General features: G+C 25.8%; 2 long non-coding RNA genes across 5 annotated transcripts; one reads left to right on the top strand and one right to left on the bottom strand.

The window, feature by feature from the left end:
• Window positions 1-40: 40 nt before the first annotated feature.
• On the bottom strand, window positions 41-4707 carry LOC126549044 (uncharacterized). The gene is made up of 2 exons (XR_007603186.1): window positions 4425-4707; window positions 41-124 (listed from the first exon to the last, which is right to left on the bottom strand). It is a non-coding gene; the product is annotated as an uncharacterized LOC126549044 (long non-coding RNA).
• Window positions 4708-18043: 13336 nt separating this feature from the next.
• On the top strand, window positions 18044-24422 carry LOC114132503 (uncharacterized). 4 transcript variants are annotated; one of them, XR_007603183.1, is made up of 5 exons: window positions 18048-18156; window positions 19042-19359; window positions 19927-20004; window positions 20086-20243; window positions 24134-24422. It is a non-coding gene; the product is annotated as an uncharacterized LOC114132503 (long non-coding RNA). The 4 variants fall into 4 exon arrangements; XR_003593058.2 differs by having other exon boundaries at window positions 18044-18181; window positions 19927-20243; XR_007603184.1 differs by having other exon boundaries at window positions 18044-18177; window positions 19927-20243.
• Window positions 24423-25151: the final 729 nt, after the last annotated feature.

The raw sequence follows: 25151 nt of genomic DNA on the forward strand, positions 1-25151 counted from the left end.
TAAGTTTAGTTTAATTTTGAATATGTAATTAATTAGTTACCTATAAGCAGTAATGTACTTTTGGTAATCAATATATCATTCCCTCCTCGAAGACTATCGGCTACAGTATAAATCTTTAAATCTTCTAAAATAAAGAAAGAATGCAATGTACTTAACAATTTTAACATAGGTTTATTAAATAAATGTTATCTTGTTTTCTGGGTTACAAAAATAATTCAATAATATTATTTTGTGTATTATAATTATTAATTAGGTACAGAATCATCATCACATAATTTTTTAACAAATTATACTAGTAAAGGCATCTTTTTTTTTAATGAACATCTATGTACTCATACCTACTTAATATTATTTAGTGATTAAGGTACCTATTGTAATTACTAATAAGTGTCTACGATTTGTTTAGGTGTAATAAATGAAATGAGTTATAACTTATAAGACTTATGAAAAAACAATAAATTAGGTTATGGTTTAGACTTTAAGTGAATATAAACTGTTTTGACCAATCCTCGTTTTAGTTTTTTCACAGTTACTCCACTGATTTTAAGTATTTGACGTTTGAACCCACAGAGTAAATAATGGATCAACATTTTGGAAAGTATACTCCATTTCACTCATCTATAATACTTAAAATATTATATAATTTATTATAACTAATCAACCACACGTCCAAAATTAAATGTGTATAGGTACATACAAATGATGAGAATAAAATATTTTGTGTAAGAATATTAAATTAAAAAGCTGTTGTCGTTCAAAAAAATACTTAAAAAATCCAATTTTTTCATAATTATTGTTTTTTTGTGACAAACTCAAATAGCGTAAAAAAATCTATACAAATACAATATGAACTAAACGTTTATATTATACATTTCGATATAATGAGAGTTTCCTGTTGAAAGAACCGTCCAGTACCTACATAATAAATAATAATATAATATAATAATAAGCGTGTATCTACGTAAATTAAGAATATGGGCGCAATAAGAGTATAGACACCCATATAATTATAATATACGCATGAATTCTATTATGTGACTGTTCGTCTAAAACGTATACTCGGTACATTTTTTTTTTTGGTTTTCGACTTTGACGTAGGTATTCGTTGTTTTTGTTATTACCGTCTGTATTTTAGCCCAGCGCCGTACGCCCATCGCGTGCGTACCACATGAAACGTATACCTTTACTATATTATAATTAGGACCTCGCGATGCTGGTAAATTATGATAAACTACGCGTCTCGGAAGGTTTTGCTATAAATTTGCAAGCATAAAATAATTTTATGCCATTTGTGTCGTCTCGCGAATACACAATACGAACATTAAACCTACCTCACGGCCGGGCGTGTATATCAATGGCGTAAATGGGCCCGCCGCGTTTGACGCGCCTGTACATCGTCGATATCCGCTACACGATATTTTACATATTTTTGAACCGCCAAATGTGACGTGCACACCTATTCGAATCGCGTGGGCGTCGTGTACGTATAAAATTATAATGATTTACGAGAGATTTCATGTTGACTTCGTCGTTCATATAATATAAACATATAGGTACCTACCGGTTGCCGAAAAGTGTAAACATTTTTTTTCCTTTTATATTTACTATACCTAATTATTATTACTATCGTGTGTTTGATTCCAACGTGTAGTGCAATTTATTAGGGTCGCACGCGTTTTGAATGCATAATATAATATATTATTATAATGCTAGCTGCGGGTTATGTATCAAATACATGGGGCTGCTCCTCGAGTTTAGGTTTTGGGCCCATTATGTATATAGTCCTGTTGATAGCTTATGTATAATATTATCAGTTATATAATACATAATATATTAATATCTGTTGTAGTCTAATAATAAAAAAACAAAAACAAATATTAAGCAAAATTATTATGATTATATTAATTTATTCGTCGATTCAATAAAACTGTATAAGAAGTTATATGTCAAATAAATAAGTATATAGATATTTAATTACTTAAAAACTTGATCAGCGCATATTCCTTAGTTTCTTTTTATTTTCAATAATGTTTTAAGTATATGCTTCAAAAGTTCAGTTGCATAACTTTCCAAAATTAAGTTGGGCAGTTGTATAATCGATGTGTAGTGTGTACTGCATGAATGGTTGGCGTTCCTATTTTTAGGGTCGATTTAAAAATATTTGATTCTTTAAATAACTCACGTGACTGTGATTTGTAGACGAATTATTATTGTCACTAGACCGAGTGCTGATTTTTATTTTTCCTGGGCAGTCATTAAAATTAATTCCTCATAACCCATGTACTTATTTTTGAAATTAGAAATTTATTGGCTGGTATATTATGAATATATAGGTACCCACAAGACCACAAGTGTATTTGTGGTGCGCTTAATTTATCAGTATGGTGCAGTGGACGAATACTAATGAACCCACTAGTGGTTACGGTCTACCTATTCTACCTATATATTAATATAAACTAAGTATTTCCTATACCGGAGGTGGTCAAACGGTCGATTTTAAAGTCAATCGTGTCAACATTTATTTTTAATCAATTTTATCACCCGTCGGGAAAACAAAATACCTAATCGACAATAACCTATTTATAGTTGTGGTCAACATATTTATGTAAAACAGCTTTTTTTCCCATGAAAATTATTAAATATGACTGCCAAGTTACACTTTACGATGTTCATTTGGAGCAGTGTCTTGGTTTAGCGCACAGCAACTATTCTCCAGATTATGTGCAACTTGCCAAAAATATGCAAAATGCAAGTATGCAATATCACTCTTCCACATATCAACAAAATAATATATAAATTATTTAATTTTTTATTTAAATTTTAGAAATTAACTCTAAAATACATTGTAATTTCCTTGTATATACAAGTATTTTTGTTAATAATTATAGGTAAATGCCAAAACGTATACTCAATATGCTCAGTATGTTCCTGCATACTTAAATGTCTTCAAATAAACTAAACAACATCCATTTTAAAAGTATCATTGATTTTATAGTTTATTAACACTTATTTCTAACCAACGACTAAGGCAACGGAAAATAGGCAGTGCTCAATAATAAAAATATATAATTTTTTTTATAGATATCGATTCTCAAAAGAAAAAAATGTTCTTAGTAAATCTTTGCTGAAAAAATTTTTATCACCCCCATGACTGGTACTTATACTTCTACTGGTTACTATATACGCATACTACTATCACAACTAAACTACCAAAATATTATAGTGTTTATACCGTAACCGTATATATAGTATAAATACACAATGCCATACACTGTCACATAGGTTCATTATACTTATAAGTGGTATAACGCCCAAAATGATTCTGTGAACTATACCTATCGTACTCATAGATAAATATAAACTTAACTTAACCTCGAAATATGTGCTTAGGTATTATAGTCGTAGTTCATATTTATGTAGGTACTAATTATTAAGTACCTGCTTAGTAATTGTACTATATTATACAATACACGCCAATGAATAGTATTGTATACGTTTTCTATATTTTGTTTAGCCAAAAAAAAAGTTAATCGAAAATTAAAACAAAAACGAACAAAGCATCGTAAAATGTTAAAATTATACTTTTTAATTCCGTGTAAATTATTAAATTTGTAATTATGGTACTGTCAGGTTTATTTACATTTTATAATAATCTGTCCGTAGATAAATCATTTAAATTGCCTCGAGTAATACAAAATCCGTTGAACTATCGAATTCATCGCGAATGAATAATTTAATAATATTTAACAATACAATGTTGTAAATTATCGCTGAATTTTTAAGCATTGGACCTCGAGACATCTATTTTTGGCATATAATAGTTTGAATTTGTTTAACAGGCAGGTGCTTATTTGTTGTTGTTTTATTTTTAAATTAAAAATATTATTACATTATCAAAATAGTTACCAAACACAAAGCAAAAATACACAGAACAATAACCCAATAAAGAATTATTAATGAAAAAATGGTTAGCATTTTTGTCACGTAAATTGCGCGGTTAGCTATCGCAGTATCGCAAAATATTATTATTTAAATTTAATATATTATATCATGTGATATTATGCCTTTATGCTACTCGTGTACTAGCTTATGAATAAACAAATAAAATGGATTAAAATTTCTATTCAAATTAATTTTATTCAATATTAAAAAAAAAAAAAAATGATATTAATGTTCACGTTACATTACATATGCGTATAGGCATTAAACTTTTAAACATGTAATAATATATTAAATAATGTATTAATGTATATAACTTTATATATATTTGAAATTATGTGATATACCTATTATAAATACTTACCCAGTTACGAAAGGAAAAACATTTTTGGTTACAAAATAATTTATAGTTACTTTATCATTATTAAAATTTCAATTAGAGATTTTTTTTTTTTTCAATATTGCTTTTATTAAAATTTACTTACCTATTTTAGTGATGTAGTCTATTTTATTTAAATATGTTGAATCCTTATACAGTCAGTAGTAACTAATTAATTGTATTATGTGATGCACATAATTTGTTTGACGTAAAATTGATTCTATTTAAATTTTATGTAGGTATACCTATTAAGCCGCATTCCCACGACTAGTGTACTTGGCCAATTTTTGGTGCTGGTGGTTACTTGCCATGACGTCGGATCGGCATACTTGTACAATTATTTGTCACTGATGCCGTTCCCAAGGGTGACACAAGTCAAAGGAACTGCCAATATTACTTGTATATTGTATTACTTGTTTAAGTACACCAGTCGTGTAAACGCCGTAATTGTGGACTGGTCAAATGTACAATTATTGGCGTTTTTGGCAGTACACCAGTTGTGAGAATGCGGCTTTATTATTTTTCTGAAAAAATATCGAATTATTTCTATAGACCATATAACATTAAAAGTTCAGATAAGAAAAATGTATTATGATTAGATTTTAGTTTTAAATTGTTATGGTATTAGAGGCTTAATTTTTGGAGTTATACTTAAGTGAATATACCTACTTATTGAAATTAATTGTGTATGTGATTAGTATGCCAGGGACGGATCGTTACTCGTTAGGTAGATAGCTATAACGACCGTTACAATAAATATAAATTATTATAGGTAGATAATAGGTCTCGTCCATTATTTTTATAAAATATATTGTTGATACTTGATGGTTTTAAACTAACGAGTATTGTATATATGGACAGATTTATTTTCACATTGCTACTTATTTTTTTTCATGTTGGTTATACAATATTTATATAGAGACAGATACCTATATTCAGTGGCGTAGACAGGGGGTAGAGGTTGACGGGTTATAACCCGAACCTCTCCCGAAATGTCTCTTATTTTGTAAAATATGTAATCATTTTAAAACAAATGTATATTTATTTATAATGATTAACGGGACAATTCTTTTTACATAAATTGAGTGTTATGAACATAATATATAATTAAACTAATTAAGTGTATAGTAAAATAAGTATGCATAATGAATTACACTTATGTTTAATTGACTTATTAAAATTAAAAAGTTGGTATCTACTTATGTAGTAGAGAATTGAAAATTTAACCACCTCCCCCCTCCCCACAAAAAAAAAATAAAAATATTTTTCTGACTATGCCACTGCCTATATTCACTGTTGTAACTTGAAAGTGAACTGCGTGTATCCTGTGATCAATAAATTGAAAATTAAAATAATAGAATTGCATGTTTAAATGTTTTATTACAAACGATATCTGCATTTTACATTGTTATATTGAGTCATAGTTTTTCAAAATAATTTCAATTAACGATAAATAGATTTACATAGCATTGTACGTTTTGCTGCGGTGTAAATCAGATAATATAAAACCTATCAAATAATAATTGTTTGTTATTCAATATTTTATGTACCAAAGTAAAAATGTTTTGCCTTTTAAGCATACATAATATTTACGCACATATATACCTATCTGCATATGTAATGTGTATGCTGTTTTTATGTTTTAAAAATATACGTCATATGCGAAATGATTGTATAAATATTTGTCACAACTCGAAGACCGCAGTGTGTTGAGTTAGAAAAAAAAATTCCATTGACACAAATATAATAACAACATATTACTCATAAGTCATAAGTGATTACTCATTAACATTACCATATAGATACATATATTATAATAAACGACAAAAAAATATATATATAGGCCTATAGGCATAATATACTGGATATTATTTACACCACCGATTGTACTATCTGTCAAGGTATTCGGAATGACCTAGAAAAATTACTGTAATCTTGATTTGTGTGTCTTCATCAATCTAACATGATAAAAATATTTTTCAGTACCTACATAGAATTTTAGATTAATTGGTGTTCTCATTATTATAATATATATTCAACTAACACCCAATGTCTTAACAATATATATTATTTTATAAATGACTAGTGTGGTTTTCAGTTCTCACGTCTCATCATTACAATCATTACAAAATGTATAAACAGATTACAATTACAGTTGTGCAACTTTCTATTACATTACCCAAGTCCCTTGATAAAGTATTATCTATTGAATATAATAAGATATGTGATTTTTTATATTTTTCAAATACTTTAATGATCTATTCGATCACTAAACCGAATTTGACACGATCGTAGTGATGTGAAATTGATGTTTTATATTTTTGTTTTATAAAATTTTAATGGAGGAGCTTACTTATATGAAAAAAATCTAAAATATTCGTTATTTTCCCTTAGAACTCTTTAAAATGTTGTAATTCGTTTTAATATATAATTTATATGACGATATATAATATAATAATAATATACGATAATACGATAATATATAGGTACTAATATCCTAGAAAATAGTGAATTAATTCCAATAAATATTTTTATGATTCGAGTCCTACAAATATTGTTAGGCAGTTTTAGTTGTCCCTTCATCATGCCTATTTTTTTGTCAACCATAAGCACTTTTTTATATCACTGTTCATTATAATTCTATAAAATTACGTTGTTATGGTATAGTACTATAGTTAAAAAAAATGTAAGTACATGAGTTTTCACAACAAATTTTCGTATTTTCATATATAATGGAAAATGGAATTGAAACTTAATAAACGTATAGTTTATAAAACTGAGTTTTTTTGTTTTTACTCAACACACGTCCTACGAATTTAATCTCTTGAAATTGTATGTTCATAAGAAGTATTAGATATAACTATAGTAATTTTATAGGTAGATATTTATATCAAAAAGAACAATTATATACTAACTGGTTACTACTAGTCACATGACAAGAAATAAAGAAAATATATCGAACTCAGTTCGATCATATAATGAAGATAAACTGCAAGTTCAAATTCAAATTTCGAACACTAAAAATAGCCCGGGACTCAATTTAAGTGTTATCCTGTAATAGGTATACCTATAATATATTACACATAATACAGATACAAATTTATCAAAATCTACCTACGGATTTAGGAAATCGCCTATTTGTAACAATAGAGAAACGTTTAGATTGTGGGATTTAACCGTAATATAATATTATGTATAGCCGCATTATATATTATGTACTTTATTGAGGACGTCCTAAGACGTAGGTACAGCACTGGCCATTTAAACGGAAAGCTCTTAAATCTTATTTTAATAATAATAGTAAAAATATGTCCTCGATATTTTAGCATTTGTACCAGTTGAGGTATTTAAATTAAACTAGGGCATGTAATATCACATATATATAGAAATAAAGTATATTAAACAGTGTATATTAATATGTTTTATAATGTTTACATGTATGTGATGAATGCATAAAAAAGATAATAAATTAGAACAGATTAAACATGAATTTTATTTTTTCAATATAAAGAAACGCCAAGTGTGCAAGTATTTTACTATATAAATATAATATTTTACATATATATAGAGAGATAAAAACTTGTTCTGTGAATAAGCCATTGTTGCAATTGTTGTGTTGATTTTTTCTGTACCTATTCATAACGTCTTTTGTAGTAGATAAACATTGATATTCAATGTTAAATTTTTATTTTAATACAGGGATAATTCAAAATGCTGTATGTGGTCCTTACAGATAGTCTTGCTGTAGAGCTCTACACTTCTACTGAACCAAGTGCAAAATACGCATAAAAATTCAGTTTGCAAATAGTCGCCTATTCCTTCTCAAAAAAACTAACCAAGTAACTGAATAAAAGCTAAATTTAATGATCGCCAAAAATTATTTTTTTTGATCACAGTACGTAATGTGTACCTACCTATAACAATTTCTGTAGTATTTATGAAGTATTATTAATGTGCTTAAATGGTATGTGATAATTATTGTTTCGTTGTCCATATTATTATTGTATACTTGTTTATTATACCTACATATTTTAAATGTGATTTGAAATTTAGTATGCGATTAAAATAAAAAAGTTGGGAATTACTGATTCATATGAGACAGGTAAATAATCAAATCTATTTGCCGCGATACTCACATCGAATTATTTTTCTTGTGTGAACATTTACTTATCTTGATTGGCAAAATACAATGATAAAAAGAAGCTTCAAACGTTTTTGTGTATATCGACCGATGCAGTTTCAGGGTGTTCTTACGATGTATTTTGTGTCCATGGGCATCGGCCATCGATATTTGCTATACAGGCACATTTAAGGGAAAGAGGTTCTTAAGTAAGAAAATTAAGCATTTTATGGTTAATCTTGTATTTATTATAATATTGCAAAATAAAAAAAGAAAATGAAATTTTTACTAATGGCTAATCTTAGAAATTACTGGACCGACTTTAATAAAAGTAATAGCAATATATTTATTAAAACTCGCAGTGTGTTTCGTGATTTTTTGATTTTTTATATAGGTGCGGTTCTCACGGAATTTTGATTTGGCTCACGAAAATTGAATAAATATTTGTTTATACAATATATATTTGGATACAAAGCTATTATTTCTTCAAATCAATTTATTTTGACTAGCTGACCCATAGTCATTGATATGCGATTTTTAAAAACAAAGAAAATAATATTTGAATATATTTATTTTTTCGTATATTATAATTTATTCAAATGTACAGCAAAAAACAATGTCCTTATATTTGTAGCTTATGGACTCAAAAACTACTCGACCGATTTTGATAGACATGGTTTGCTTATCTCGGTCGAATTAGTTCATGTAGTGAAATACCTACACCAATTCTGATTTACATAGAATTGAGGTATATACTAAAACCGAGATACACTGATACAGCGTCGTATTTTATGTTAATAAATATTTTCCCGGGCGAAGTCTGGTTATTCAGTCAGCGTCCTATAAATATTCGTAATACGGTAGATTTGTATAGTACTATAATAGTATACAAATTAATTTTGTATAGACGTCAGAAAAAAAATATTTTGATAACATTTTGACGGAAGTAAACTATAACCAGCCACTGTTGACGTGCCCGAATCTATCCGGCTTGTTTATATATTATACGTCATCATAGACGTTCCAGAAAGACGAACTATAATGGATAATAATACATGTATAGCGATGTATTTTGTTATTATTATCATTATTAAATATAGATATATGTATAGGTACTATATACCACACACAAAATATAAAAGAAAATCATCTCTTTATGCGTATATAATATATATGTATAGATGCGAGATCAGACGAGACAACTTAGCCACCGCCAACGCATATAAAAAACATATAATATATTAATATGCATATAATAATATATTTTATATTGTATTATGTACGTTATATTATACACATTACAAGGCCAATTTTTTTTTTAACAAAAAATATAATTTCGTTTCCTCAGACAAATTTGAATTTTTTGGTTTGAATTCTTCTTATGACTATGTCATATAATATCTGCGAAATAATCACTAATATTATTCACTATACGCGCTGAATTTTATCATTGTTTTTTTTCTATGCTAATGAGTAGTAGGCACCAATGGATACCATTATTTTTAACATCAAACGTATATAATACTGTATACGTCTATTGCCAAATATCGAACACGTTCCTAATATCGCGTTCCTCATTTTCATCATTTACTTTATCATATCTGGAGATACTATTTATATATATACAGAGTGATCCATATAAATCTACATTAGTTAAGACAAGTGGAGTACAGTGGAACAGGGGTTGAGGGGTAGCGTGTAATATGTAGTTGGTCCACTGATCTGCTTATTTAAACTTTAAACACGCATTATATAAGTTTAAAGTTGTAAATAATTAACTAAACTTTCAAAATTAGATTGTCATAACTACCAACAACCTAGAAATACTCCAAAAAAATGTCATGTTTCAGAATATGTAAAATGAACGTTGTTATTCAGAAAAGTAAAAAATTAAAATACGATAACGATAAAAAATATAAAAAAATTATTATTTTAGTTGAGTAATAAAAATATTTTCAAAAAATGTCAATTATATTATTTAATGTATAATTATGTTCAATAATATAAATTATTTACATATATATATATAGTAATTATATGTGTTATAATAATGATAATTATTGGCAACTATACATTCCCTAGTGGGTAGTGTTCGTGTACTGATAAAACTGTTCAAGCAATCTTCCCTCATGGGTATACGAGACCACAAACACAACTGTAATCCTGCAGCGCATAAATATATTACCTATATATTATAATATGCGTACTGCGTAGTACTGCGTCGCTTGTCGCCTACTCACCTATTTTTTTTTATAAACTGTGTATCTTGTACACTGTAGGTTATTACTTCTTATACACGCATAAACAGCGTGTATTATGTGTAATATATATATAAGAGAACATTTTATGCACAAACCGTTGACTGTTTGTTTATTTATTTTATTGTTATTATTATTATTTGTTCTGTACTTTTCGCTGGCACGACAGTGCGAATGTACGATTAAATAAACTCGGCCAAAGGTCAACGTATATTTAGAAAACCGTATGTGCTGCGTTCACGTCGAGGAACTCATTCAAGCGCCAACACCGCACATAGGTATTATAGGAGTTTAGTCATTAGCCAGTATAGTAGGTACGACACAGGACGTATCATGGTACTTGTGTGCGTTATACCATTGATTATAAATTATAGGTAGTATTCTATATCCTATGCAGTGGGTGTATTGTATAACAGACACACGTGAAAACACAGACTTACGCGCTCGCGTTATACCTGTATTTAATACGAATGTAACGGTTATGAGAAAAAAAAACTCGTCAGGTAAATGCGCCGATAAATAAATCGGTTGATAAGAATCGAGTCTCGAGCACCTCAGTAATATAACAATAATAATATTTTTTGTACGTAATAATGGTACCTATAGGTATATATGCATTTTGGTGTATAGACAGTGTTATAATATTATATAGCAGGTATTGCACTCGCTGAGCCATTGTCTTCACATATTGTTGTGGTCTGGAGACGCGAAGAATCTCGTTATATGTTTTTATAACCCTTTTATTACGTTTTTTGCTGATCCACGGCGTATACCTATGTATATGTACATATAATAATATAACATTTTATACTCGTTGTCGCCGCCAGACTCGCCGTGAGTCGGGACAAAACCGACCTCCTCCGTAGGGCTCCATCTTATATTATACTTATTGTATGTGCGCATAAATCTAATTTCGCATCTGTTGTAATGCATGCTTAGTAGTTAGTGCTTACGAATATTATTTAGGTAGCTAGTAAATATCTATATTATAAAAATATTATGATATAAAGTATTATAATGTATCTTTTGCACTAGACGGTTATTCATTTGTTTCTATTTTCGTATTATGACTTTAAATTTATTTAAATTAATGTTTTCATTTATACTATTTATTTGCTTATCTTTACCTATGGAATGTGCCCTGTTTTTGTTTTAATGTAGAGTGAATACTTTTGTAAACCCATTACGAACTACATACATTTATATTTTTAATTTAACAATAATTATCAACACCACAAACGACGATATATTACGGAACAGCTTAGTCTTTATAAATTATAAGACGCAGTTTAAAAGTAACCAATAATATATAGAACACATCGAATAAGTAGTCACTATTGTACTAATTACTAGACATAATAAATTATAGATACAGTAACTCAGTAAGCTTGAAAACTAAAAAGTACTAAAAATGCACTTAATAATAAATTACGTTGATAAAAAAGTTTAAATATGTATGTATTATAATAATTATGCTAATTATTTATATGATGATAATGTTTTCGTATTATCAACAAATAACAAGTAATAACACTAAGAAAATTTTAATAATACATTTTTATAATTGTTTAATGGTTTAAGTAACTTATTAATTAAAAACATATACTTCGAAATTCATAAATCATACCCTTTTATTTGTTTAGAAAAACACAACTTTTTATTTTAATGTATTCTGTAGTTCTATATAGGTATCTACTTAATAAATAAATTTTAAATTGTATTAAATACGATCTTTTAAGCATAAAGACGTTGGTTATGTTTTTAATGCACATGTATTTATACGTATTACACTTAGCACTGTGAAAAACAGTAAAGTCGTAAATATTCTTTAATTTATAAAACTTAAGGTCATAAGAAATTGTCAAATAGACACGAAATTGAAAAAATTAGAATATGAACATTTTATGTAGATATTTTCTATTAGAAATATCACCAAATATGCAAAAAATAACTAAAAAATTGTATTATTGTATTTTAAATGTTAGGAAATATATGTTTATCTTATATAAGTAAAACAAGATTTGATAAATTAATTTTAATTTTAATTATACTATTATGATGTATACCTACTTACTTACGATGCGGAGTACGTCGTCAACCAATCATACAATATAATTGTATTATAGTTAATAGTTATATAGTTATTTAAATTTTAAAAATTATAATAATTAAAATGTGAGTAAGAATTTTATCTACAATTTTATACTGCGGGAATAGATATCATTATCCCGTGTATTCGGATAACTGTACGTTTTATAATAAATTATCAGTGAGTAAAAAAAAATTATCAAATATAACGAAATTAGTTTTATCGTATTTAAATGGGCTTGATAGTCAGTGATTTCAGAAAATTTCAGAAGGTATGTATGGATTCATTGAATTTGTCTTGAGGACACAGATGATGTATTATTGATACGAAAATGAATACAATTTGGCTAAAAAGTAAATACATATTTATTGAAATTAATCAAGATCAATGACTAAAAATTCTATAGTTATTCATGAATAATTTTATTGAGTTTTATATCTATAAAATATTTGTTTTATTAATAATTTTTATAGTCTACTATATGTTGACCAGTATTATAGTTGGATAAATTTTATAAATGCAAATTTATTAATTTTTAATAATTATATTATATAATCATTGAATAAGTTATTTATTAATCTGCGCCTATTGCCTAATCATAGTTTTTTTTCCTCAGTCTAATAATTTGAGTAGTACTCGTTGTTGGACACTCTTTTATAGTCTTCAAAGTTTAAATTATATTCAATTTTGTTTATTACAATTTACAAATTGTATACAGGATAACTAGACGAGTAGCATAATTATGTCAATTATGGTACATATACCTATCGTATATTCGTATTATTAACTATTATATTAATTAACTCATTGTTTTGAATAAATCGTAGATATACTATATACAATATTATGACGATGGATGATCGTCCATGGTCGTACATTGAAGTTCATGGACGTAGGCAGTAGAGGATATATCTTTTGGGATGAATGACCTTTTTCTGAAAATTTGTTTTCTAGTAAAAAGATATTGCTTATAAGAAACATTCAAGCACTATTAATTTATAGTAAAATAATTTTGATTAAAAAAACAATTATTGTTTATTATATAGTAATCAAATTATTTAGGTATCTCGATATTTTAGGTTAGATTTTAAATTGGTTTTTTTAAATAGTATAACCTACTGGGCTATAAATTTCAGATAACTAAACGTATTCATTGTCACGCAATATTTTCTGCCAATAGACACTAAAAATGTATTTAAGAAGTACATTTGGTACTGGTCTAGTTGACCGTCGCCCAGAAATCAATTCCCCCGCCACACAAGTTTAGTTGACGCCCACCACTTGCATCTCTCTAGTATTTTCGATGTTATAATGCAATATTACGTTTTTATTATATTCCTAATAAATTATTTCTTTTAACCTACACTAAATGACGTATTTTCTGGGAATTTAATTCCATACACATATTTCCCTCATAAAGTTATTCCAATCTACTACAGTATAGTTACTCATTCCACATTGATTTTGTACATCAGGATATTATACATTTTATAACATCGAAAATACAAGAGATGTAAGTGGCGGGGGGTCAACTAGACCAGTACCGTACATTTTTATGGTTTATATTTTTTGAGTAGATCATGCCTAAGAATAATATTTGAATTTTATAAAATCTACTAACTTAATCAATATACTTGTTTTATATCTTATTCTGTATTAGATCATATATACTTGATTATTGATGATTGACATATTCAATAGAAAATGATGGTGTTTATAAATAATTTATATTAATGACTCCAAGAAGTAAAGTATGTATTACTATTAATCAATTAATGATTACAAATATGTTTTGTAAAAATAATATAAATAAGGTACAGGTATATAAAATAGAACAGAATTATTAATATATAGATATAGAGGTTTTACAAGTGATGATGTAGGTATAAGTTATAGCAAACCAATGCTCTTCTCTCATACAAACATTCTCCGTTCTTGGTTGGATTAGAATGGTTTGGCGAGGTTAGGTGTCGCTGTATTTAGCATGATGAGTAAAGTATATTACCTTAAATATCATAAATACATTGAAATAAAGAAAAAAATAAGAAGTTAAGTTAATAACTATTGTAGTACTGTATGTAGTGAAATACGTAGTCGTTTTATCATTTATGTTTTTTTTATGCCAAATATCTGAAATCTGAATATATAATAAAACATCAACTATGCGTTGTAGCAAAGAGAATGTGACTCAAGCATAATATGATCCCGGGACTTATATTTTAGATTTCGTCAAAATTCATTTATTCGTTGTATATACACGTTTTTCTAGAATTATTATTATTTTTTTTAATATTCACTACCGCCAACGTTTATTTTATGATAAGTAGTTATATTACAAGTACCTATAATGGGTGGTTTGTATAATGAACTCATAGCGTATTATATTCACGAATCTAATAAATAATCCAAAATGATTCTTTTAGTCAGGTATTAGCCAACAGCAGTATTATATTTAAGTGTGTATTATAATATATTAAAGAATACATTTGTAATTTTGTAAATCATAAATGATACAATCTACACAAACATAATATTATATAACACAATATTATGGTCGATATGATTCAATACAGTCGAATTTGGTAGGAAATTGAGGGTTTTCGAGTTGTCATTCGATTTAAAAACTTTGTTCAAACTTTTAATAAAATAAAAATAAAATAGTTTATGAAAAATGTTAGAATAAAATATAAAATATTAGCGCAGCCAATAAAAATGTATACCAAATAACAAATAATATATAATATTATATAGTAGGTAAGTAAAATAAAATATAGATTAAAGACGTTAAAAAAAATTCAAATCACTTCTATATTAGATTCTGAGTGAAGCGAGGAATGTATTTTAATTATATATTTTTCTTGTACCTATTATTCAATTACCTAATATTGGAGATATTCTTATGTATAATGAGCATTTTTAAAAGATATTAAAAGCCTATAACTTAATTTTTAGTAGTAAATTATGCTTTATGGTATACTATTAACTTCTTCAGCTTTTTTCCCCTTACTGACGCGTCTGACATTTCAAAATTTTTTTCCGAGCTATATTTATCTGCTATTTATAATACTCACAGTTTAATAGTTAAATGACGACAAGTTTTCCTCGAATCCAGAATTATTATATCATCCACGTTTTTAAAAACAAAATATATGCTTTAACTAGCCGTGAGTGCTTGTGGTGTGATGACGAAATACTGAAAAAAAAAATCATTTTAATTATGTAATATGTTAGTTATAGTTTTTTTAAAACCTTGAATGTTCACATATACATTCGATATCAAATAAAGATACTCGTTTAGTGTTTACTAACTCATCAACCTTAACAATTAATATTAATCTATGAATTTATTATAATGTATAAACTGTCGATTTAAAATAAATATAAGATATATTAATAACTAATAATATATTAGAATATCATATCATAAATTAAATATAAAATTTAGATTTTGAATATATTCGAAAATTTAAGTACCTACTGATTATTATTGTTATTATTATGATTATTAATCATATAAAATATAGTTATATTATAACACATTTAAAATTAAAAATACAAAAAAAAAATATTGTTAAGATATTTTTATATTTAATTATTTTACAATACTGTGAAATATTCAAGTATACGGTTGCTTTGGTTTTGTCTAAATTATATCGATCACAACTATGCTCTATCCAGTAAGAGAACATGCCGCGGACCTACAAAAAATGGTTCTTCTACATTTCCACGCAACATCCTACTATCAGGAATAATTCCACTATGGCAGTGTCTCGCGAGGGGATGTGTTAAATTGGCATGTTCTCTCATTGAACAGAGTATAGGTTTGTCAAGATAACATTCGAAGTAAGACGTTTTGCCCATGTATCGTAGGAAGTTCGAGTTTTACCCGGGTATATCTGAAAACCTAAGGTTATTTGTCCGATTTCATCTTCTTCCCGTAACATATAATTATGTAAGAATTTATATCATAATAAAACCTACGTATCACGTTTGTTGAAATGGTACATAAACTTATAAATTAATCTAATGACATTCAATACGTCTGGATCCCAAAATCAAATATAAGATATATGTTTGCATTTTATTTGTAAAATGAACAATTATATATTATAAAATCAAAAGCTACTAAATTTAATTATGAAAAGTTTTAATTCTAACAATTGTGTCATTAGTTAAATTATAGTGTTATACTATTGTTTATATCCATTACAGGCGTAAGGTATACGCAATAATTTTCATCCGGTGTGTATGAAACAGAATAATTAGTTATAATTAAGGCTTTTAAATCCTAGTATTTGTAGACTAAAAGTGTATTAATATATACTGCTAAATGCTTAAATAAATGTATAAGTACACATTTTTGATAAACCATTATTTATAAATTATAGAACTATAGATTTAAATTTAAGTTTTATTTATATTCATAATTTACTATGTTTATTATCAAATATAATTCATTCTATAAAATGAGTAGTGAGTCATTAAAAGCATAATATATAGATAAATCATTTCATCAGTATAATAATACTATGTCTGGATAATACTTTGTATCAAAAAGACAAATTGATTTTGTATATAATCACCACGATAATTTTTTATTTGTGAATTATCATTAAAGTATTATTTATTATAAGAGTATATTGCTTGTTATTTTGTATTTTTATAAATTAACTAATTTAATAACGATTGTGTTGATATTTTAGTTTTTTGCAGTATGATTTTTTTCTTGTAGTTTTGAAAAACTACTAAATATAATAGATAGATAGGTACATATTAAATTTTACGAGAGCATAGCATATGAAAACATGAAGTGGTACTGTATTATATTAAGGGAGTGCGATACTTAATTAACGACTCACTGCTGTGCTGGACATAATATTGTGATATTTATAAATTGAATGAAAGGAATTAAGATAATAATAATGTTATATTAAGACTTTTTTCGTTATTTCTTATTACCTATATTATTTTAAATTTAACATAGAGCTTCCTGCATAATACTATAACTACAATTAAAACAGTTCAACGATTACAAACAAATACAGATATTATAACAATAATTATAATGTAATTACATTTAAATAAACATATAAATTATAATAATAGACTGATAATTAAAATAAAGTAAAATAAAAATATAATAATTAAAAACCTTGCTTTAAGTTTAATGAGATAAGATAAAGAGATAATTACTATGGAATGCTATTATTGTGTTTTCGAGACAACGAATAGGCTCGACTGCGCATATGAATAAGATTTTAATATTGATATCCAGTAGTTAATTTAAAACTGATTCGAGACGAGTTAGAAAGGTGTTTTTGAATCTTGGTTCAAACTTCATATGATTATTTCTTTAAGGATGATCTATACGGTATTTATAAAAATATTTTTAGTAGGTATATAATTATTATTATTATTATATTATTTGTCATGCTTTTTTTTAAATTTATTGGATAGATAAATAAATTCATACATTCTCAAACACATTTTAAAAGTATTATTTTTTAACACTTCGATAATGTGCGAGATCAAAACAACTTGTTTTCAAATTTAGTCATCGTTGTATATTTTTTTATATTATAACTATATTATTTGTTATTATTTATTGATATTTATCTACAAAAGTGGTCTATCAATAGTAGCGTACTAGCGTATTTACAATGGGGAGGGTCTATAGGATCCGGACAATATAACACTCATCAATTCCTATTTAATCTTCTAATTATTAGATTCTAATATATGCATATATATATATATATAAATAGCGCATATTCTATGCTAATATATGTTGTAATCATTTACAATTTTTTTTTTTTTACGTATTCACGATAAAATTTTTATCATAATTATTATGCGTTGTTGCACTTAAAATAAAAATATGTGATTTGAGTTTTGAAGTAATGTTATCTTGAATATACTCGTAATTGTGCAATTAAATTTTAATATTTTAGTAGAATTTAGCAAATGTTATTGGTATAGAAATATCCGAAAAATGCACAACAAGAAAAAAATCAAATAATACATATCCTCGAATATCTTCTATAGACGATTATATAGACTATAGAGTGACAGTATTTTTGTAGATAATAGACAAATTTATTAACCAACTTACTAATTAATTTTTAAATCATAAATCAGTTTTCAAAGGTAGTGCTATTGATTTATCTACGTTAATATAAAAAATTAGTATTAAACATTAAGTTTTATATTATATCTTTTATAAGATTTGAATATTTATTTATTTCAACATTTACAGATGTAGAAACATTGCCATTTGAGAATTTGGTTGATTTTTATTTATCGTCAATGGAAAACAATAATGGTTTTTTTAATATGAGAAAAAAATAGCCAGTCAAGATGTTAATATCAAAAGTAACAATAACTAGCAGTTTGAATTATTCAAAGATTTTTTTTCAAATAAACATGTTCAGTAAAAGTATGAATGCCGATAAAAACTAGGATTTACTGGTAAATTCTACCGACCGCAGTCGGTAAAACCTAGGATACCCACATAAAATAGTTTAGTCAAACCACGATTGTTTTTTGTAGTTTGGACATTTACAAACGAGATATGGTAAATCTTAAAATAAATAACTAGCATTGGTCAAAATCTGATATTTTTTACCAATTATGTGATATTTCCCCTCGCTTTATACTCGTAAGTAATAGGTAAACAAAACAAAAAAAAAAATAAAATAAAAAATAGAAAATATTATTATATTAATTATATTAGTTACTACTTGTTATAATATATTAGATAGGTACATACATTCATATTATTATTATGAATTATTATACTGCGATTGACTTTGGGAATTTTCATTTTAATACGTCATTTAAAATACGGTTTTACGAATTTTAAAATCGTGTTGTTGCAGTGAAAATATGATGTATTATTGAACGAATAGTTAAGAATCAAAATTTGTCAATGTTAAAAAATCATTCTCTATCGGCGACTTAAATGAATAATAAATATTTTTTTTGTATTCGGGAATAAAACAAGGGAAAAAATAACACTTAAATGGTAAAAAATTTCGGATTTTTACCAATACTACTTATTTATCTTAAGATTTACTAAATATCGTTTGTAAAAATTTGAACTTGCATTCTTTAACTAAATTATTTTTTATTTTGTTACAAGACGTGTCAACAGCAACGCCGGAAAGAAATTTTCGATTTTTTCAAAGTTGAAAAATATCCAAGATCATCAATAAATGAAGTTATCTTTTAATTATTTTGGAAATATAAAAAAAATATATAAATAACTTATAACTGTGTTTTTAATTTTTTTATTGTGTAGCCTAACGACTGAACGATGGATTAGTATAATAATGTCCATTTATCGAGATTCGAGACATTAATCCAGATATGGATAAAATCATCGATGAATTTGTATTAAATTTCAATATGAATGCCATTTTCCGTGAATAGAAAACAGGCAAAACAGCTGTTTGTTGAGTTATGTATAAATATTTTTGTTCAATTTCTTTATATTCGTTAAAGATATAATATTATAATTTCAACACGCATATTTATAATCTTTATAAATTATAATGTTATATATACATATTATTTTTAATTGTGTATAAATTAACTCGTAAAATTTGATAATTTAGATTCTGAGCAGAATAATGAATGTATTGATTTTAAAATAATGTGGGTTTTTTTGTCTGTGTACACCATAACTTGTCAAAATAATGATTCAATTTAAAACTTCAGGGGTGATTTCCGGTGGCAAATTGAATATCCTTGGTGCATAATAACGGTCACCAGTAAGAAGTTTCCAGTAGTTTTCAAAAAAATTTTCACCAAATGTATATATTAGTATTATATATACACAATTAAATTTTCAAAATATTATGGCTTTTTTTGAGTTGTTTATAGACAACAGAAATTTTCGATTTTTCTAAGCATCTTTTTTTTTTTTAAATTTCGATAAAAATGTTGGGTGCCCAAAAAAACTTGAAAATTTATACAAGGTTTCTTATGAATTTTTCTTATTGTAGTTAAAAAAATCAAAAATCGTAAGTTTTTTATAAGTGATTAAAGTTCAAATTTTTACGAAATATGTTAAAAACGCGAAAGCTTGCAATTAATTTTGTAGTTGAAAATTCATAACATTTTTTATATTTGTATCTAAGGTTAAAAATTGCAACACTAAGTTTTCCTTTGAATGACTATAAAGAAAACTCGAGCACCATTATACATAGGAAAAAATGTTATGAGCGTCTAAATTTAAAATTTTTACTAAATCTCGTAAGGATAACAATTTATTTTCAAACGATTTTAAATATTTGTTAATACTCAAAAAGTATAAGTCGTAGATACTTGAAAAATTGTTAAGATAACCATTTTCTTTACATAATTAAAAAAAAAAAATACTTCAAAATATTTCGTTTATTTTGAAGCTATTCATAGGCATTTTAAATATTCGTTATTTTTGTAATAAATGTCGATAATTCTTTTTTGGTTAAGTAAAAATACTTTAAAATTTAATACATAGTTCCTCATGAGTACGTCTATTATAGTAATTCAAAATTTATAAAAATACATAGGCACAATTAATTTTTTTTTAGCGTTTGTAGTTCAAATATTGTCAAAATCATGAATATTTGCAAATAATTTGGTAGTTATAAAAAATATTGTATAAGTAGCCAATAATTGAAAACGTAATTCAATATTTCCCATAAATTTGGCTTACAATAATTATAAAAGAAGTTAAGCGTTGTCTAATTAAAACAAATTTATCTTAAGTTTAAAGATTTATGAAATCAAAATATATGCACGTGTATAATAACGATTATTTACAATCAAATAATTTTATATTTTTGTTAGAGTTGAATATTAATTATTACTAATCATAGAAACTTGAAACATACCCCAGTTTTTTTAATTGGCAATATCTGTACATGATTTAATTTTCATAACATAAACCACTTTTTTCACCACCCATTGGAAAATATTTCCTAGACTGATGATTTGTCAAGATTTGTCTCTGTTCAGAATCATTTTTTGTATACAATAATTGAATATTGGATTCAAATTTAATACATCCATTATAGTGACCTACTATACAGCCAGAGCGTTACTCACTTGCAGGCCACCCTTTTTAATACGATTCTATTGCATCCCTATAATGTACTATTTGTACTAAATGTACTTATATGTAATATATATATACAATATACGTTTAATATATTCCATATGGACGTATATGATAATTTTTGTATAAAAGACTTATTTGAATTTTGAATTTTGTGTTTATGTTTAGGGTTATAACTTATAAATGATCAAACTAGCAAGTGATCATGTACATCATATATTCACATCGTAGGCGTATCGTATATTCATATATTCATATATATATATCTTTGAAATAACTACATTATAAAATCTATTATAAAAGACCAAATTCATTTAAAAACCTATTCGGTGGCAAAAAGTAGTTCACGAAAATTCAGCAAACGAAATGATGTGAGTACAGTGGAACCTCGATAATTCGAATCGGTCGGAGGTGAAAAAACAATTGAGTCATCGAAAATTCGACTTACAGAAAATATACGATATATATATATTGTAAAGCAGGAGTCAACACATTCTTTCGAGTTATCAAAAATTTGACTTATAGAGGTTCGAGTTATCGACGTTCCACTGTATGTCAAAAAAAAAAGAAAAATATAGATTTATGATGCGAGTATCGTTTTGGGTTGCCGTAACCAAAAACAGAAAATGTGAAGTCTATCCTTTAGATTTTAAACCGTAAAATTACATAACACGATATATTATTAAATAAACCCACAGGTAACGCACTAGGTATATTATATACACTATACATACAACATACTTAATTTCACGATAATTTTCAAAAAATCTGATTTAAATATACCTATTAGATCTGTACAAATTTACAATGTACATTGTACATAAATTAGTTTTGTTGGAAGATTTGTATTTTTGATGGCAATTGTTATACTACAATATGATATTCATCGTTATAAATTAAACACGTATAGATCCTATAATATTTCATTATTTTATAGTACGCAATTTATTAATAACAATAATAACCAAATTTACATAAAACTATACACACTGCATAATATATTATCGCAAGCACTATAACTATACAAACTATAATGATAAAATCAAATATTCACATTAGAATTCGAAAAATTTGTGCTACATAGATAAAAATTAAAATAATTATTTTTCTCTTGTACCTAATTAAAAGTTATTGTAACTTTAATTACAATTATTTTTTTTATATGTTGAAATAGTAAACTGTTAAGTTTCTCACACTTACGTCATAGAAATTAATAATTATATTATAATATATAATTGAAATAATATAGGCATGGTTAACTTTATAAGTGACTGTAATTCACCGTTTTGATGATTATCATAAAAAGAAAAATGAATAAAATACCAAATTAATATAATTAATATAAGTATATTATACAAATTATGATACTATATAGTTATTAATTATTCGTGTTTAATTAAAAAATTAATTCAATTTTAATCGATTTGTTAACTTATAATTCCTTTAAATTTACTTTAATGTTTTAGAGCTATGTACTCAAAATTTTTTTGGATAACAATATAATATAATTCAATCAATCTTTTTAGGACCGTGTCCCAAATTTTCTTCCAAAAATATATAAATTTCTTACAATTTGTATAATTAAAAAAACTTCTAGCGAACCTCCAAAAATTTACTCTCGACCCACAATTTAAGAAACGTTGTAACATATCATTTTATTTTACATTAAATTATATTATATTATTATTAATTTTTTTAAATATTGTTCCACTTTTTTAAGCACAAAGAGTTCTTAGAGAATGTTATGTAGGTTATAAATTTAATAATAATAAAAAAAAAACACATAGGTAATATTACTCGTTAGATAAACGTGTAAGTTAAATTCGATTTTAGTGTCTCTATATTATAACCAATAAGTAATAAGTTCAAGTTTTTATTCATAATTGTAAGCATACCGTGTACCTACCTAAAAATATTTAAATTTAAATTAAATATTTTGTAAATAATGGGTATTTTATTCAAAATGTAAATCCACAGTCAATATTTGTTATGTTTTTATAGTTTTTTACTGTATTCAGTCAACATATTAATAATTACCCGATTCAAAATATATACCTAAATATTGTAAGTATTGTAAACATGTGAATATATCACTTAAAATATGGAAACTTTTCTTATAAAAATGCTAGTTATCACTAACCAGTAGTAAGAGGGAATATAATATTACTGCTGAATGCTGATGGATCAAATTATTAGTGTCACATTAATATTTACCTAACAAATAAAAATCTTGGAAATCTTTCAGGACGCGAACGTTAAAAACATAATATGGACAGAATGGTTACTTTATCACCCAGACGACTGCGACTGACTGATTAACACGTGAAACAAAATAATTATTCAAAAAGTAACAAGCTATTGAGCGAAATAGGTATCTACTGAAAGAAAACATTCCACCGTTGTTTAAAAAGTATTTGAAGATTACTCATAAGTCAGTACCAAAAATATTATACAACTTAATTTATAAGCAAAATGTATAAAATACATACTTTTAATTCTTTTATATTTCAATTATATCGTATTTTATATTTTTTTTTTTTTGTATCTAATATGTTTATTTTAGTACAGACTACGGAGAAGTACCTACTTTATTAATAATAATGACAAAAATGAAAAAACACTATAACATTTTTCTAAAATGATAAGATTTAACAAAATGCCATTTAATTAAAATTTACTATAATACTTTGTGTTATACAAAAATTATGAAAATAATTATTTGAAATACCTATTTATAGTTTAAAAAAAAATTGTACAATTTTAACTGATAACTCAATTTTAGATATTACCTTCTAAAGAGATATTTTCATACTTAACTTGACATTCCAATATTATTTTTTAAAAAATGTGTGTTATTAATTTATTTTATTATAAATAAGTTAATAAATTTTTATTTTTAAAAGATTTTATTTAAATTTATAGAGCTTCGTTTGTTAACATAAAATTATGTTATTATATATTTTATCTAATTCAAATTAATAACATTCCTCATCTAATTAAACTATTCAAAAAAAGTCATAATTTACCCGATAAGCACAATGTTTATTTAATGCTGTAAGTATTATGTGAACTTTTGAATTCACAAAAATTGTTTGGGAATTAATAAGTTCAAATGATTTTTTAAACTATAACAGTTTATTTGCAGACTGCAGTTGTAATCTATTAAGCATGCTTTAGTATGCTAAGTTTTAAACATAGAAACAATAAAATGTCTATAGTTTTTACAGGGAAGCTGGTCTTGAATAATCAAAACACATAATTTA

Source organism: Aphis gossypii, chromosome 1, assembly GCF_020184175.1.
Source record: "Aphis gossypii isolate Hap1 chromosome 1, ASM2018417v2, whole genome shotgun sequence".
Taxonomy (NCBI): Eukaryota; Metazoa; Arthropoda; class Insecta; order Hemiptera; family Aphididae; genus Aphis; species Aphis gossypii.